We start from the raw sequence: 16,214 nt of genomic DNA on the forward strand, positions 1-16,214 counted from the left end.
GGATATGTCTAACTGACTAAGCACACAATATAACTGAGCATGTTATCTTTTTAGATTTTGTACTTATAATTACTGGCTGCCACCCAGATCTTGACTGTCTATTCATACATCTACAACAGCCTCTTTTGGAAAAGGCACAGAATTTCAACTTAAGTTCTTTCTACAGAAAAGGCAGAGTAATTAATAACTAAATGGCCTACAAAAAACACTCAAAATATTACTTATAGTTAATTAATAGATCTGAGGGGACAACAGAGGATGAGATGGTTAGATAGCATCATCGATTCAATGGACACAAATTTGAGCAAACTCCAGGAGATGGTGGAGGACAGAGGAGCCTGGCGTGCTACCGTCCATGGGGTTACAAAGAGTCGGACACAATTTAGTAATAGATCTTAAGTGTATTTGCCTTTTAATTGCTAAAAATCTTGTGCTATAGAGAAATCAGGAATGGATCCCACAGAAAATAATTTGTCTGTTAATGATCACTGGTGGCTCAATGGAAAAGAATCCTCCTGCAAGGCAGGAGCAATGGGAAGAAATGAATATTCCATTTTACTTACAGCAAGTCAGACAAGCTATAAACCTTTGAAAATCATGAGAAACAAATTTTAAAGCTTATACTGAAGTTCATTCAAGAGCATGGAAACTTAAGTATACTATAAGATAAACTATTGTACGTAAAGGAGTTTATCAAAATTTATTTATCTGTTACATCAACAAAGGGGCTATTTTCACACAAATCTAGCACCTTTCTTCAATATCTTCAAATCTTTTTAAATCTTCATAAATTGATTTTAGTAAACTTTATCCCTTGAACTAAGATGGATTAATTTTTTTTAACTTGTATCAATCTAAGCTTCCTGACATCTTTACACTAAGGAGGGAATCTGGTCTTCACTAGAAAACATGATTTTTCTATAAACCATGTTAGATACAGATGGGTATTACTGCACAGAAATTATTTTTTGAATATTATTAAAATCTGATGGTTAATAAACAAGACATTGCCACTGTCCTGGGTACCTGAGAAGTAGCTGGAAGACAGTTTTCATGGGCTCCAGTTATGGGTTAAAGGCAAAGATTTCTTAGAAATGATACCAAAAGCACAATTCATAAGAGAACAAATGGATAAACTGGAACTCAAAAACTTTTGCTCCTAAAAGACACTGTTGATACATGTATAACTGATTCACTTTGCTGTACACCTGAAATTAACACTGTAAATCAACTTTCCCTTGTGGCTTAGACGGTAAAGAATCCACTTGCAATGCAGGAGACCTGGGTTCAATCCCTGCATTGGGAAGATCCCCTGGAGGAGGAAATGGCAACTCACTCTAGTATTCTTGTCTGGAGAATTCCACAGACAGGGAGCCTGGCTGGCTTCCAGCCCATGGTGTTGCAAAGAATCAGACATGTGAAGTGAAGTGAAGTTGCTCAGTCGTGTCTGACTCTTTGCGACCCTATGGACTGTAGCCTACCAGGCTCCTTCCTCCATGGGATTCTCCAGGCAAGAGTACTGGAGTGGGTTGCCATTTTCCTTCTCCAGGGGATCTTCCCGACCCAGGGATAGAACCTGGGTCTCCTGCATTCCAGGCGGATGCTTTAACCTCTGAGCAACAAATCAACCATACTCCAATAAAAATTTTTAATTAAAAAAAAAAAAAGATTGTTAAAAGGATGAAGAGATAAATCAAAGAAAGGAAGAAAATCTTTGCAAAGCATTTATCAGATAAAGGACTTGTTTCAAGAATATATAAAGAGTGCTCAAAACTATTAAGAAAACAACCCAATTTTTTAAGATTGAACAAGTATTACCACACTTCACCAAAGAAGATACACAGCTAGGAAGTAAGTACACGAAAAGATGTCAATATCATTAGTTATTAGGAAAATGTAAATTAAAACCACAAGATAGCACTCCACAATGATTAGAACTGGAGTGGCCAAAACTTTATCATCCTAGTGTTGGTGAGGATAAGGAGAAACAGGAACTCTTGTACACCGCTAGACAGAATGTAAGATAGTACAGCCGCTCTGGAAGACAATTTGGCAGTTTCTTAAAAAGTTAAACACACACCTACCAACCATATGATCCAGCCATTCCACTCCAAGGTGTTTACCCAAGAGGATAAAATATAAGTCTACCCAAAATTTCACATCATGCCATAGCAGCTTTATTCATAATAGCCAAAAACTACAAACAATTCAAGTGTTAGATACAGAGGAATGCATAAGCAAATCCTTTTACAGTCCTTACAATGCAACAGTGCTCCCACATACCACTCAGCAATAAAAAGCAACGAACTACAGATAAAGGCAGCAACAATGAAGGATCCTAAATACAGGATGCTAATGAAAGAAGAGTACATCCTGGATAGACTGTTTACACGAGAGTCCAGAAAAGGAAAAGCTAACCTATGCTGACAGCGAATCAGTGAATTTCTAGGGGTAAAGAGGGGTGAGAATGGATGCAAAGGGCACAAAAGGAACTCCTGGGGAGAACAGAAAAGTCTTACATCTTAATTATATGACCACTATTTGGGTGAGTTTATCTGTCAAAATGCAAATCATATACTTAAAACAGTTCACTTTTACTGAATGCAAATTATACACCAATCAGGTTGATTAAGAATATTAAAATTTTATTTGGGAGAAAAAGATCTATAAAATTATCATGTTGCCTAAGGTGTTTATAGTACTTTCCACTCAATACTTTCAGATCACTGACACAAAAAAAATCTCAGAAAAGGCTGGGCTCATCACCCCATTCTATAAACCGCAGGGCGGTGGGGAAGTAAGATACATAGTGGTAGCAATCAGAGCATGAGTCAGGAGCATAATATTACAATGGGCAGATTTATCGATGGTAATGAAACAACTACCACCAAACAGAAGTGTTGGGTCCTGATCTGCTGAGAAAACTGGCAAGAACCACATTTAAAACTCAAGGGTTGGGAATTCCCTGGAGGCCCACTGGTTAGGACTCCACACTTCTATTTCAAGGAGCACTGGTTTGATCCTGGTTGGGAAACTAGGATTCCACATGCAGGATGTGGGACGTGGCTGAAAAAATAAAGAAAGAAGAAGAGAAAAAGGAAAAAAATAATAATAATAACGGCAAAGAAAAATATATACTCCCAAGAAGAAGGTGGGGCAAGAAAATGCCTAAAGTCAACACTACACAACTCAAAACAAATACCTTTAATATAAAGTGAAGGGAGCAGAGGAGTTCAACACCCAAGATACTGATCTGAACCCAGATCTGCCACTGTGTCACACTTTATTAAGGTCACTGACCCTGGGAGATAGTGAAAGGCAGAGAAGCCTGGCATGCTGCAGTCCACGGGGTCGCAAAGAGTCGGACAAGACTTAGCAACTGATTGACAAAACCTCTGAGCACCCCAGTGTCCTCCCCTTTTTGAAACAGAATAAAGTATGGTCTCTGAATAACCCTTTTGAGACACTGCAACAAATAAAGAATTTACGTGAAAACAAATTTAAGTTATACAGTAAAGTTATATTCTCCATGCAAAAGCATGCAACTAAGAATATCTAAATTATCATCAAACTAAATTAATAACTAGGTATATTAAGAGTCAAAAATGGCTCCGCACCTCAAAATGGCTCCCTACAGACTATAAAAGCAAGCCCAACTGCCTCAGCCAAAAAGCCATGTCCTTCATGAAAGTGACCCAATCTCATCTATCTAAAATATCTCATGTAGCAATCCAAATTCATTCACTTTCCCCAAACGTAGTATCTTCCCTCCCTGGACAAACTGTGCCCCTACTTCGGTCAGCAATCCAACTCTTCTACTGTGTTTAAAGGTGATCCCAAAGTCACTGGCCTAATAAAAACTGCTTATCCCTGGGGGGAGGATAATTTAGGAGGCTAAGATTAACATCTTAGTGAACAAAAACATTCACTCCTTTTTCTTAATTTCTAGTGCTTGCTCAGAACTATAAAATGTGGCATTTAATTTTAAACCATATTTTCCTGTTCTCTAATCTTGTACTGCTTTTTAAATCAATATTTCTTCACCTACAGAAAGGAAGAGACTTAGAGATGGATAGTATGACTTCCATCCTGCTGTAAGGCACCCCACTGTTGGGAAGACGAAAGTAGAGCTTGTTGCTTTCTCAATGACACTGTATTACAGACAGTTTCCCAACTTGAAAGGATGAAAATCTTAAACCAAATTCCATTTTGGCAACATCAACAAGAATCTGTAGTTTTACTTGCTCTATCTGGAGTGAGTTAGTAATGCTCAAAATTCTCCAAGCGAGGCTTCAACAGTACGTGAACCAAGAACTTCCAGGTGTTCAAGTTGGATTTAGAAAAGGCAGAGGAACCAGACATCAAATTGTCAAGATCTATTGGATCATAGAAAAAGCAAGAAAGTTCCAGAAAAACATCTGCTTCATTGACTACGCCAAAGCCTTTGACTCTGGATCACAACAAACTCTGGAAAATTCTTAGAGATGGGAACACCAGACCACCTTACCTGCCTCCTGAGAAAACTGCATGCAGGTCAAGAAGCAGACTTATGGACATGGGGAGAGGGGAGGAGAGGGTGAGATGGTACGTAAAGAGTAACATGGAAACTTACATTCTATTTAGTTCAGTCGCTCAGTCGTGTCCGACTCTTTGTGACCGCATGAATCGCAGCACGCCAGGCCTCCCTGTCCATCACCAACTCCCGGAGGTCACTCAAACTCATGCGCATCAAGTCGGTGATGCCATCCAGCCATTTCATCTTCTGTTGTCCCCTTCTCCTCCTGCCCCCAGTCCCTCCCAGCATCAGAGTCTTTTCCAACGAGTCAATTCTTCGCATGAGGTGGCCAAAGTATTGGAGTTTCAGCCTCAGCATCAATCCTTCCAATGAACACCCAGGACTGGTTTCCTTTATGAAACTTACATTACCATATGGAAAATAGATAGCCAACGGGAATTTGCTGTACAGCTCAGGAAACTCAAATGGGGGCTCTGTATCAACCTAGTGGGGTAGGATGGGGAGGGAGATGGGAGGGAGTTTCAAAAAGGAGGGGATATATGTATACCCATGGCTGATTTACGTTGAAGTTTGACAGAAAACAGCAAAATTCTGTAAAGCAATTATCCTTCAATAAGAAATAATTAATTTTTAAAAATTAAGAAAAAAAAAAAGAAGCAACAGTAGAACCAGACATGGAACAATGGACTGGTTTCAAATTGGGAAAGGAGTCCATCAAGGCTGTATACTGTCACCCTGTTTATTTAACTTATATGTAGAGTACATCATGCAAATGCTGGGCTGGACAAAGCACAAGCTGGAATCAAAACTGCCAGGAGAAATACCAATAACCTCAGATATGCAGATGACACCACCCTTATGGCAGAAAGTGAAGAACTAAAGAGCCTCTTGATGAAAGTGAAAGAGGAGAGTGAAAAAGCTGGCTTAAAATTCAACATTCAGATAACTAAGATCATGGCATCCAGTCCCATTACTCCATGGCAAACAGATGGAGAAACAATGGAAACACTGACAGACTTTATTTTCTTGGGCTCCAAAATCTCTGCAGACGGTGATTGCAGCCATGAAATTAAAAGACACTTACTCCGTGGGAGAAAAGCTATGACCAACCTAGATAGCATATTAAAACGCAGAAACATTACTGTGCCAACAAAGGTCCGTCTAGTCAAGGCTATGGTTTTTCCAGTATTCATGCATGGACATGAGAGTTGGACCATAAAGAAAGCTGAGCACTGAAGAATTGATGCTTTTGAACTGAGGTGTTGGAGAAGACTCTTGAGAGTCCGTTGGACTGCAAGATCCAACCAGTCAATCCTAAAAGAAATCAGTCCTGAATATTCATCGGAAGGACTGATGTTGAAGCCTGCAGTACTTTGGCCACCTGATGCAAAGAACCAACTCATTGGAAAGCATCACCCTGATGCTGGAAAAGACTAAAGGTGGGAAGAGAAGGAGATGACAGAAGATGAGATGGTTGGATGGCATCACCGACTCAATGGACATGAGTTTGAGCAAGCTCTGGGAGTTGGTGATGGACAGGGAAGAATGGTGTGCTGCAGTCCATGGGGTTTCAAAGAGTCGGACATGACTGAGCAACAGAACTGAACTGAACTCATCTGGAGTTAAGCTGGAAGAAGGCAGAAGTGTGGTTGTGGTGGTGGTTGACTCACCAAGTCATGTTCAACTCTTGCGACCCCATGAACTATAGCCCACCAGGCTCCTCTGTCCATGGGATTTTCCAGGCAAGAATACTGGAGTGGATTGCCATTTCCTTCTCCAGATAATCTTCCCAACCCAGGAACTGAACCTGGGTCTCCTGCATTGTAGTCAGATTCTGTACTGACTGAGCAATAAGCGAAGCCCAGAAGTGTAGGTTTGACAATTCTATTTCTAAGTTGTTAGGCTTTTTGGTTTTTTGTGGATTTCAGTATTTTTGTTATTGTTGTTGCTGTCATTATAATGGGAATTTTCAAATACACATTTAAGTAGGAAGAAAGAAACTGTATAGTGACCCTCCGTACCCATCAGACAGCTATAACAATTGTAAACACATAGCCATTTGTACCTATATTCCTGACCTCTTTTTCTTTCCTCTCCCCAGCAGATCCCAGACACCGTATAATGTCATCCACATTATATTAGCATAAATTTCTAAAAGGTAAGTACTTTTTTCTTTTGAATACAACTATAACATTACTCGGAAAAGGCGATGGCACCCCACTCCAGTACTCTTGCCTGGAAAATCCCATGGATGGAGGAGCCTGGAAGGCTGCAGTGCATGGGGTCGCAAAGAGTCAGACACGACTGAGTGACTTCACTTTTACTTTTCACTTTTATGCATTGGAGAAGGAAATGGCAACCCACTCCAGTGTTCTTGCCTGGAGAATCCCAGGGACGGGGGAGCCTGGTGGGCTGCCGTCTATGGGGTCGCACAGAGTCGGACACGACTGAAGCAACTTAGCAGCAGCAGCAGCAGAACATTACTATTCTACCTAAAAAGACAGTAATTCCTTAGCATTAAATATCCAGTCAATGTTCAAATCTGTTTATTGTCGTATAATAATTGTTAAATATTTCGAGCACAAATTGTAAAAACAACATAATGTACTTCTATGTACCCAATATTAAATAATAAAACATTACATAAACAACTGAAACTCATCCGAAGTACTTTTTATACAATTTTTAAATCAAATGGTCTGTTTAAGTCAGGATCTCAGATTACTTCAGGAGAAAAAATGGTTTCTTCACTCCTGCTCTTTGGCCTTCCTTCAATTTCACAGCCAAACTCTCTTAATTTTTAGGTGTATGCAGAAGGGCATTTCCATCTCCCAGTCCCCACTGCTATCCTTCTCAATCAAGAAAACAGCCCCCCTCAGGCCTTATACTGAAGTCTGCCATTATCTCAGAGCTTTCAGCACAGTCAGAAAAGCATTCAGTCCAATGGCACAGCCTCTTTCCTCCACAGGTGAGTGGCCACATTTCATTTACTACTCCATGGCATTTTTAAAACCATTTTACTTTATTTATTTGTAATTGAAGGATAACTGCTTTATAATATTGTGTTGGTTTCTGCCATCGAAAAAGTTTTGAACTCCACTGTCATATAAATGTAAATAATGTAGGCCCCATTAAATGATTACTTTTCGGTTTCTATGACTATCTCAGGAGCTCAATTTTAAATTTTAAGTTCTTACATTCCCATTTTAAGTTAAGTTATTATTAAGTTAAGTAACTTACTTAAAATTACTATTAAGTTACTTCGTGAACTAAGGTACAGTAGGTAGGGCATTTAAACCTAGAAAATTATAAGCACAATGCAGACAGATCAACACTGGGTTGGCTCTCTTCCTTAGCCATGAAATTCATCACTCACTAGCCACAAAGGGAACCAAGTAAGATGCTATATAATAATCAGCTCAAAAACAAACTCTTCACTAGAAAATAATATAAATGCAGACAGTGAATCATTGGGGTTATTTTCTTTCATTGTGACTATAGGTTAATACAAGCGGATAGCAAATGTTAGGTGAACAACTGGGAGACAAGAGGGGGAAAAAAGCATACTCTTTCTAACTACTTCTAAACTCCAAGAGCTAGTAAGTTGGACATTCAGCAGGGACTGACGAATCAAAACCCCTTTACCATCCACATGCTTGGACTTAGCATTGTAGAGGGCAAAAATCAACACGGCAGTCTCGGTCTTTGAGGAACTTACACTTGCAAAAAACCTACTTGCAAAAGCAGGGAGTCAAGAAGCACCTGGAGCAACAGGCGAATGTGGCCTCGGAGCACAGAATGCAGCAGGGCAAAGGCTACTAGAATTTTGCCAAGAGAATGCACTGGTCATAGCAAACATCCACTTCCAACAACACAAGAGACGACTCTACACATGGATACTACCAGATGGTCAACACCAAAATCAGACTGATTATACTCTTTGCAGCCAACAATGGAGAAGCTCTATACAGTCAGCAAAAACAAGACCAGGAACTGACTGTAGCTCAGATCATGAACTCTTTATCGCCAAATTCAGACTTAAACTGAAGAAAGTAGGGAAAACCACCAGACCATTCAGGTATGACCTAAATCAAATCCCTTACGATTATACAGTGGAAATGACAAATAGATGCAAAGGATTAGAGCTGATAAACAGAGTACCTGAGAACTATGGATGGAGGTTTCTGACATTGTACAGGAGGCAAGGATGAATACTATCCCCAAGAAAAAGGAATTTTAAAAGGCAAAATGGTGGTCTAAGGAGGCCTTACAAATAGCTGTGAAAAGGAGAGACGCTAAAGGCAAAGGAGAAAAGGAAAGATATACCCATTTGAATGCAGAGTTCCAAAGAATATCAAGGAGAGATAAGAAAGCCTTCCTCAGTGATCAGTGCAAAGAAACAGAGGAAAACAATACAACAGGAAAGACTAGAGATCTCTTCAAGAAAATTAGAGATACCAAGGGAACATTTCATACAAAGATGGGCTCAATAAAGGACAAAAATGGTATGACCTAACAAAAGCAGAAGATATTAAGAAGTGGCAAGAATATACAGAAGAACTATACAAAAAAGATCTTCATGACCCAGATAACCATGATGGTGTGATCACTCACCTAGAGCCAGAAATCCTGGAATGCAAAGTCAAGTGGGCCTTAGGAAGCATCACTATGAACAAAGCTAGTGAAGGTGATGGAATTCCGGTTCAGCTGTGAAAGTGCTGCACTCAGTATGCCAGAAAATTTGGAAAACTCAGCAGTGGCCAGAGGACTGGAAAAGGTCAGTGTTCATTCCAATCCCAAAGAAAGGCAATGCCAAAAAATGTTCAAACTACCGCACAACTGCACTCATCTCACACGCTAGTAAAGTAATGCTCAAAATTCTCCAAGCCAGGCTTCAACAGTACATGAACCGAGAACTTCCAGATATTCAAGCTGGTTTTAGAAAAGGCAGAGGAACCAGAGATCAAATTGCCAACATCTGCTGGATCATAGAAAAAGCAAGAGAGTTCCAGAAAAACATCTACTGCTCTATTGCCTATGTCAAAGCCGTTGTGTGAATCACAATAAACTCTGGAAAATTCTTACAGAGATGGGAATACCAGACCACCTGACCTGCCTCTTAAGAAATCTATATGCAGGTCAAGAAGCAACAGTTAGAACTGTACATGAAACAACAGACTGGTTCTAAATAGGGCAAGGAGTCCGTTAAGGCTGTATATTGTCGCCTTGCTTGTTTAACTTATAGGCAGAGTACATCATGAGAAACGCAGGGCTGGATGAAGCACAAGCTGGAATCAAGATTGCTGAGAGAAATATCAACAACCTCAGATATGCAGATGACACCACCCTTACAGCAGAAAGCAAAGAACTAAAGAGCCTCTTGATGAAAGTGAAAGAGGAGAGTGAAAAAGCTGGCTTAGAACTCAACATTCAGAAAACTAAGCTTCATGGCAAATAGATGGGGAAACAGTGACAGACTTTATCTTTTGGGGCTCCAAAATCACTGCAGATGGTGACTGCAGCCATGAAATTAAATGACACTTGCTCCTAGACAGCATATTAAAAAGCAGAGACATTACTTTGCCAACAAAGGTCCGTCTAGTCAAAGCTATTGTTTTTCCAGTATTCATGTATGGATGTGAGAGTTGGACTATAAAGAAAGCTGAGCACCAGAGAATTGATGCTTTTGAATCGTGGTGTTCAAAAGCAGAAGAAGACGACTCTTTTGAGAGTCTACACAAGAAGACTGTGGAAAAGACTCTTGAGAGTCCTTTGGACCGCAAGGAGATCTGACCAGTCCATCCTAAAGGAAATCAGTCCTGAAGATTCATTGGAAGGACTGAGGCTGAAGCTGAAACTCCAATACTTTAGCCACCTAATGCGAAGAACTGACTCATTTGAAAAGACCCTGATGCTGGGAAAGATTGAAGGCAGGAGGAGAAGGGGACACAGAGGATGAGATGGTTGGATGGTATCACTGACTCAATGGACATGAGTTTGAGTAAGCTCCAGGAGTTGGTGATGGACAGGGAGGCCTGGCGTGCTGCAGTCCATAGGGTGGGAAACAGTCAGACGCAACTGAACTGAACTGAACTCACACTCTGGTAAAACTAGATTAATGTATGTTTATAAGCACTAAATTGTGTAAAGCAGATTTAAAGCAACGGAGCTCATAAAAGGGATGGGTCGACAGAGGTTAGAGAAAGTCAAAGAAAATGATGTGAAGGTCAGAAGAGCTGAACCTTGAAGGCAGGGCATAGCAGGATCAGCAACGCTAGGATACACGTAAAGTCATGAGGGTACACATCATAAGCCTGGCACACAGCCTGGAACATTTAAATATTTGTGGATGAACAGGACAAGGAAAAATAGAAAAGAAAGGGAGGAGAAGAAAAGGATAGGCATTCCAGATAAGAGATGTTTTTTTTAATAAGATTAAACATGGCAGTTTCATGAGGCAGTAAGGAAACACAGAATGGTAAGAAGTAAGGTAAAAATAGGTAAAATGAACCCAACCCATTCACGATTTTAAAAGTCAAAGACCAAAAAGACACAGGCACCTCGGTGTTCACTGCAGCACTGTTTACATTAGCCAAGACATGGAGACAACCTAAATGCCCATCAGCAGAGGAATGGATCAAGAAGATGTCATGCGTGTATGCGCGCACACACACACACACACACACACACACACAGGAATATTACTCGGCCATTAAAAAGAATGAAATAAGGCCATCTGCAGCAACATGGATGGATGCAGAGACTGTCAAACTGAGTGAAGCCAGTCAGACAGAGGAGGAAAAATATCATGTGGCTTCCCTTATCTGTGGAATCTAAAAAGAAATGATACAAATGAACTTAAACAAAACAGAAAGGGACTCACAAACTTAGAAAACAAACTCATGGTTGCTGGTGGGGAAGGAATAGTTAAGGACTTTGGGAAGGTCATGTACACACTGCTATATCTAAAATGGATAACCAACAAAAACCTATTGTGTAGCACATGGAACTCTGCTCAGTGTTATGTGGCAGCCTGGATGGGAGGCGGGTTTGGAGGAGAATGGATACATGTATATGTATGGCTGAGTCTCTTCACTGTTCACCTGAAACTATCACAACATTGTTAATCAGCTATACCCCAATACAGAATGTTTTTGGTGTTAAAAAATAAATTTTAAAAAGCCAATGAAAGAGATATAAAACTGATCTCATATTAAATACCAAAATGAGTATGTCCAGAAAGCACATTCTGTTATGTCTCCACTTTTCAAGAACACTAATAAAAAGTGTAAATAGCCATTTTTCCTTAAATGGTCATTCATCTTTGTCATATTATTGGGCATAACCTAGAAACCATGTTAATATTTCCCCAGAGAAGAACTAATACCACTAGCTGGTACAGATGAGTAATTTTTTTCCTGAATATTTTTACTATCTGGAAATGTGACTGGGTTATCACTCAGGTCAGCCTCTTTGGTAGTTGTGTAATCAAATGTCGGAGACACACCACAATTAAAGCAAGAGACGGCGGAGGGCAACCTAGCACAAAAGCCAGTGACTAATGCTGAATCACAGCTTCCAAGTGATACTTCACCATAATGTCAACCTCCCATACTAACATCCCCTTCAGCAGTCCTTGGAAGTACAGCAGAAGTATTATCCAATAACTATTCTCCAATATTTTGCAGGATAATGCTAAAGAATTAAGAGTAATAAAATCTAGTAGAGTCTTCAGCCTATAAGCCAAACTTTGTTAAGCCAAGGAAATTCCTACCTCCTCAAACTTCACAACTGGAGAAGAATTCATGATTGTGGCATACACTCTGTGTATATAGTAGATCCCCCAGATATTCCTCCCCAACAAAACATTCCAGGTCCTGGCTACCTACCACCAGCTACGGTCTTCAGCATGTGTGTGTGTTAGTCGCTCAGTCATGCCCGACTCTGTGACCCCATGGACTGTAGCCTGCCAAGTTCCTCTGTCCGTGGAATTCACCAGGCAAGAATACTGGAGGGGGCTGCCATTTCCTTCTCCAGGATGGTCTTCAGTGGCAGCTGTATAATCTCTATAGACGGACTTTAGGAACTGAAGCCTAATGAGGGAAGGGGACAGTGGAGATTACATGATAAAGCTACACATGCAACATAAGTGCACTACTTTCATTTATATTATAAGCATATTTAGAGTGAGTCTGGCCAGCTGTTAACATCGCCAGTCATTTTTCTTAGCATTGCTTCTACTCCTCCAGCCCGAATCACGCAAAACAGGCAAGCTGTCTGGTTATACATTAACACTGTTGTAATGACAGTGAAAGAATTCTGGTTAGTTTTAATTTCACTTTTCAATTTGGGTGCCTAACACCTGGCATAATGGAAAGAACAAGAGCCTTGGAGTCATACTGACCTACTTATAAATCTCAGCTCTACTGCTTAAAAAGATATGTGACCTTGAACAAGTTACACAACTGAACCTCAGTTTCCTTTATGGAAACTAGGTATAACAACAGCCTCTTTGCAAAACTGTTGAGAGGTTAAGCATGAAATTATGTGTAGTATCCAGAATACAACGGCACTTAGCTTATGGTAATTATGATGGAAGGCTGGTGAACACACCTATACTCAGGTTTCCAAATAGTATTAACTCTATAATGAAAGCCTTTTCAGCCTCATTCTCTCTAGTCCACTTGTGAGATGACTTACCTACCCTTTTATAATTTCATCTGGTCTCTAGAGGAAAAAGGCTCCCTCCCAGAAATCAGTCTTGAGGTCAAAACCGGCTTGACCTCACAGCCATCTCCTTGCAATGCTGTCACGTCCTGCCTGACTCTGGGGCCTCTAGAAAATCCTGTTTTCTCTATTGCCTATTTCTGTTTCATTGCCTTAGGCTACATGCATTCTCTTACCAGATTTCGAATGCTCAGTTTTGTCCCCCAGTCTATTCTAAGGCACTCTGAGGTATCCAGTTTCTCAAGAAGTACCACGTTTTGGACTGCTATACTACTATACTCCAAGAGGGCAGTCAACCCAGCAAGTTCTGCCAGTGCCTAAAACCTCTCTATCTCTGTCACAGGTGGAACGCCAGCTCTTCTCTCCCAGTAAACGGGATCCTGACTTCTAGAACAACAGGGGCATCCCTCTCTCTCTACTTCATCTTATTCTCCCACCATTCCCCTATATCCCACAACAGGAGGAAAAAGTGGAAAGATAATTCAAATCAGAGTCAAAAGACCTTGATTCTTCTACTCTACTTCTGTTACTCAAATTTGTTCTTCTTTGTAAAATTCTGTGCTTATCTCACAAGATCGAAGTAAGGCTCAAATAAGATATCTGTGAATATGTTATGCAGATCTGAGATATTACTATAACTATTACAAGTCTCTATTATGACTTAACATTTATTTTTGAATATAAAACCCTAACATTTTTTAACTCCTCTAGCATTATTTATGTTAGCAAAGGATAAGAAGTAACTCAAATAGCCATCCATTATGGGACTAACCAAAAAAATATGTGATACATCCTTTCATAGGAATACTGTATAGCGTCTTTTTTTTAATTAGAAAGCTTCTTATATACCTACAGGTCCTAATCCTGAAGATATAATAGTGAAAAAAGATGCAGATCAGTGAGTATAATTTACTACAATTTTTTTTAAAAGAGGGGGTACAGTAAACAGATACACACGTTTACTTGTAAACACATGAAATATCACAATATAGATAAGACACTTCCCTGGGCTTCCCTGATGGCTCAGTGGTAAAGAATCTGCTTGGCAATGCAGGAGATGTGGGTTGGATCCCTCTCGGTCAGGAAGATCCCCCAGAGAAGGAAATGGCAACCCATTCCAGAATCTTGCATGGGAAATCCCAAGGACAGAGGAGCCTGGCAAGCTACAGTCCATGGCACTACAAGAGTCAGACACAACTTAGCGACTAAACAAGCATCTAAGACGCTGATCATACTGACTGTATCTGAATCCAGATAGCCACGGGGCATGTGCAGGAAGAAAACTTTTCTGTGTGTTTCTCTCTTTTGCAGCTTTTAAATTTTTGAACCCTTAGCCTTTGGATGGGAAGAGATGGAAAACCATCTCTTCACACAACTATAAGCCTCAGAAACAATATGACCATTAGTGAGGATGACAGGATATCTGACAAGTCATTTCCAGGGCCAGCCCCAACTTCACAATCACCACCACCTGAAACAAACTGCGTACCCTTCCATGATCTCATTCCTTGAAGTGACCAGAGATAATTTATTCCTTCCAGTCAAACTTCCTGACTACGTTATTGTGTCTCCATGTGCTATGCACTTCCACACTCAACGCTATTTATAAAACTTATTGTCTTAAGGGATCTACTGCAAAGCCTTAGACGGGCCCTCTGAACCATAACATTTTCCACCTTCAAGTCTGGTCAGGAATCATTCCAATGCCAACTTTACTGAACCAAAGACTGAGCTCTTCCTCTTAATTACTCCAGGTTCACCACAGGATCCAAGTAAGTCACTCATTTGAGTCTCCATGGTTAAACGATTCTACTGCAGATCATCCGCTGACTTACAGAAGAGTGAATTCTGTTCATTTCCTCTAATCTGGTGGAAAAACACTGCTTCCAAACTGTGCAAAATAACTCTTCCAGGAGGATAAATGAAATGTACTGAGGCAACACCCTCCCAAATGTAAACTATAAACAATACTGCCTTAAACATGACTTTAATCAGGAATGACATCCCAGGCGCTGAAACACTGCTCAAAACAGCAGCAGATACTGCCTCCATTCTCGCTGTCCTGTGGCGTGCAGGGTATCCTTGAACCTAGATTATGAAGCACACACCACTGAATATGAGCTTCATCCTTTGAATATTCCTTTCACATTCAACCCCTGTTCTCACTTTCTGGTATGGAGATCCAAAACCTCAATGCAGTACAGAATGAAATGCTGGATTACCTTAGTGCACAAAGGTGAAGCCTCCAAAAGCGTTCTAATTAGGATATCTCTTCAATGAAAGCATACAGAAATGTGCCAACTCCTTCTCCCTTCTGTTTCCAACAGCTATTTGCTTTCTCAGGAGCAAATCTTCAGTCAAACACAAAAGCCAACCACCTAGCAAAGCTCAAATACAGACAGGTGTTTTCCAAGCACAGTTAAATCTCAGGAGTAACTAGTCATGATGAGTAACATCTACTAATAAGGTGCTTATTGGTGTGCTGGGACAGTTAACAGCCTAAAAATCTCTCAGTTATGACCAGCGTTGATAAAAATGAGAAATAAAACTAAAAGAAAAGCAAGCCCACTTTCCACCAACAGAAAACTTACAAAAGGAAGAATCACACAAATCAGCTAGTCCTGCCACACAAAACCCCTTTTATTCTAGGGTGGAGACTAAGGGCCCCAAACAAACCTATTTGAGTATTTTTCTACTTTAACCCTACTGAAGCCCATGGATAGGCTTACCAAGAATAAATCTGAGAGAATTGGACAAAACAGTTTCTTTTTTAAAAAACAAAATGAGTAATCATCTGGAAATATAAATGAGCAGTTATTTAAAATTAAGAGTTTCATTGAAGCACTCTAGAATAATGTTCCACACAGTAAGTATGCCCTGCTCGATCAGCTCCATTCACCAGACTTCAAGTTTCTCTGCTTTAAACTTCTTTAATACTCACAAGATCCTAAAGTTGGTTCCTGCATGAGAC

At 40.2% G+C, this 16,214-nt stretch overlaps 1 protein-coding gene across 6 annotated transcripts in view; it reads right to left on the reverse strand.

Moving 5' to 3' along the window:
• Positions 1–16,214, reverse strand: part of SIK3 (SIK family kinase 3) — a 263,960-nt gene that overhangs the window by 224,446 nt on the left and 23,300 nt on the right. Inside the window, exon 1 of one of the 6 annotated variants that reach the window (XM_069555270.1) lies at positions 12,406–12,609. The exons of the other annotated variants lie outside the window; for them this stretch is intronic. The gene's annotated coding sequence lies outside the window, so the exon portion shown is untranslated. Of the gene's footprint in view, positions 1–12,405; positions 12,610–16,214 lie in introns of those variants that run through there. 6 annotated transcript variants of the gene reach the window in all.

This window comes from Ovis canadensis, chromosome 15 (genome assembly GCF_042477335.2).
Source record: "Ovis canadensis isolate MfBH-ARS-UI-01 breed Bighorn chromosome 15, ARS-UI_OviCan_v2, whole genome shotgun sequence".
Classification (NCBI taxonomy): Eukaryota; Metazoa; Chordata; class Mammalia; order Artiodactyla; family Bovidae; genus Ovis; species Ovis canadensis.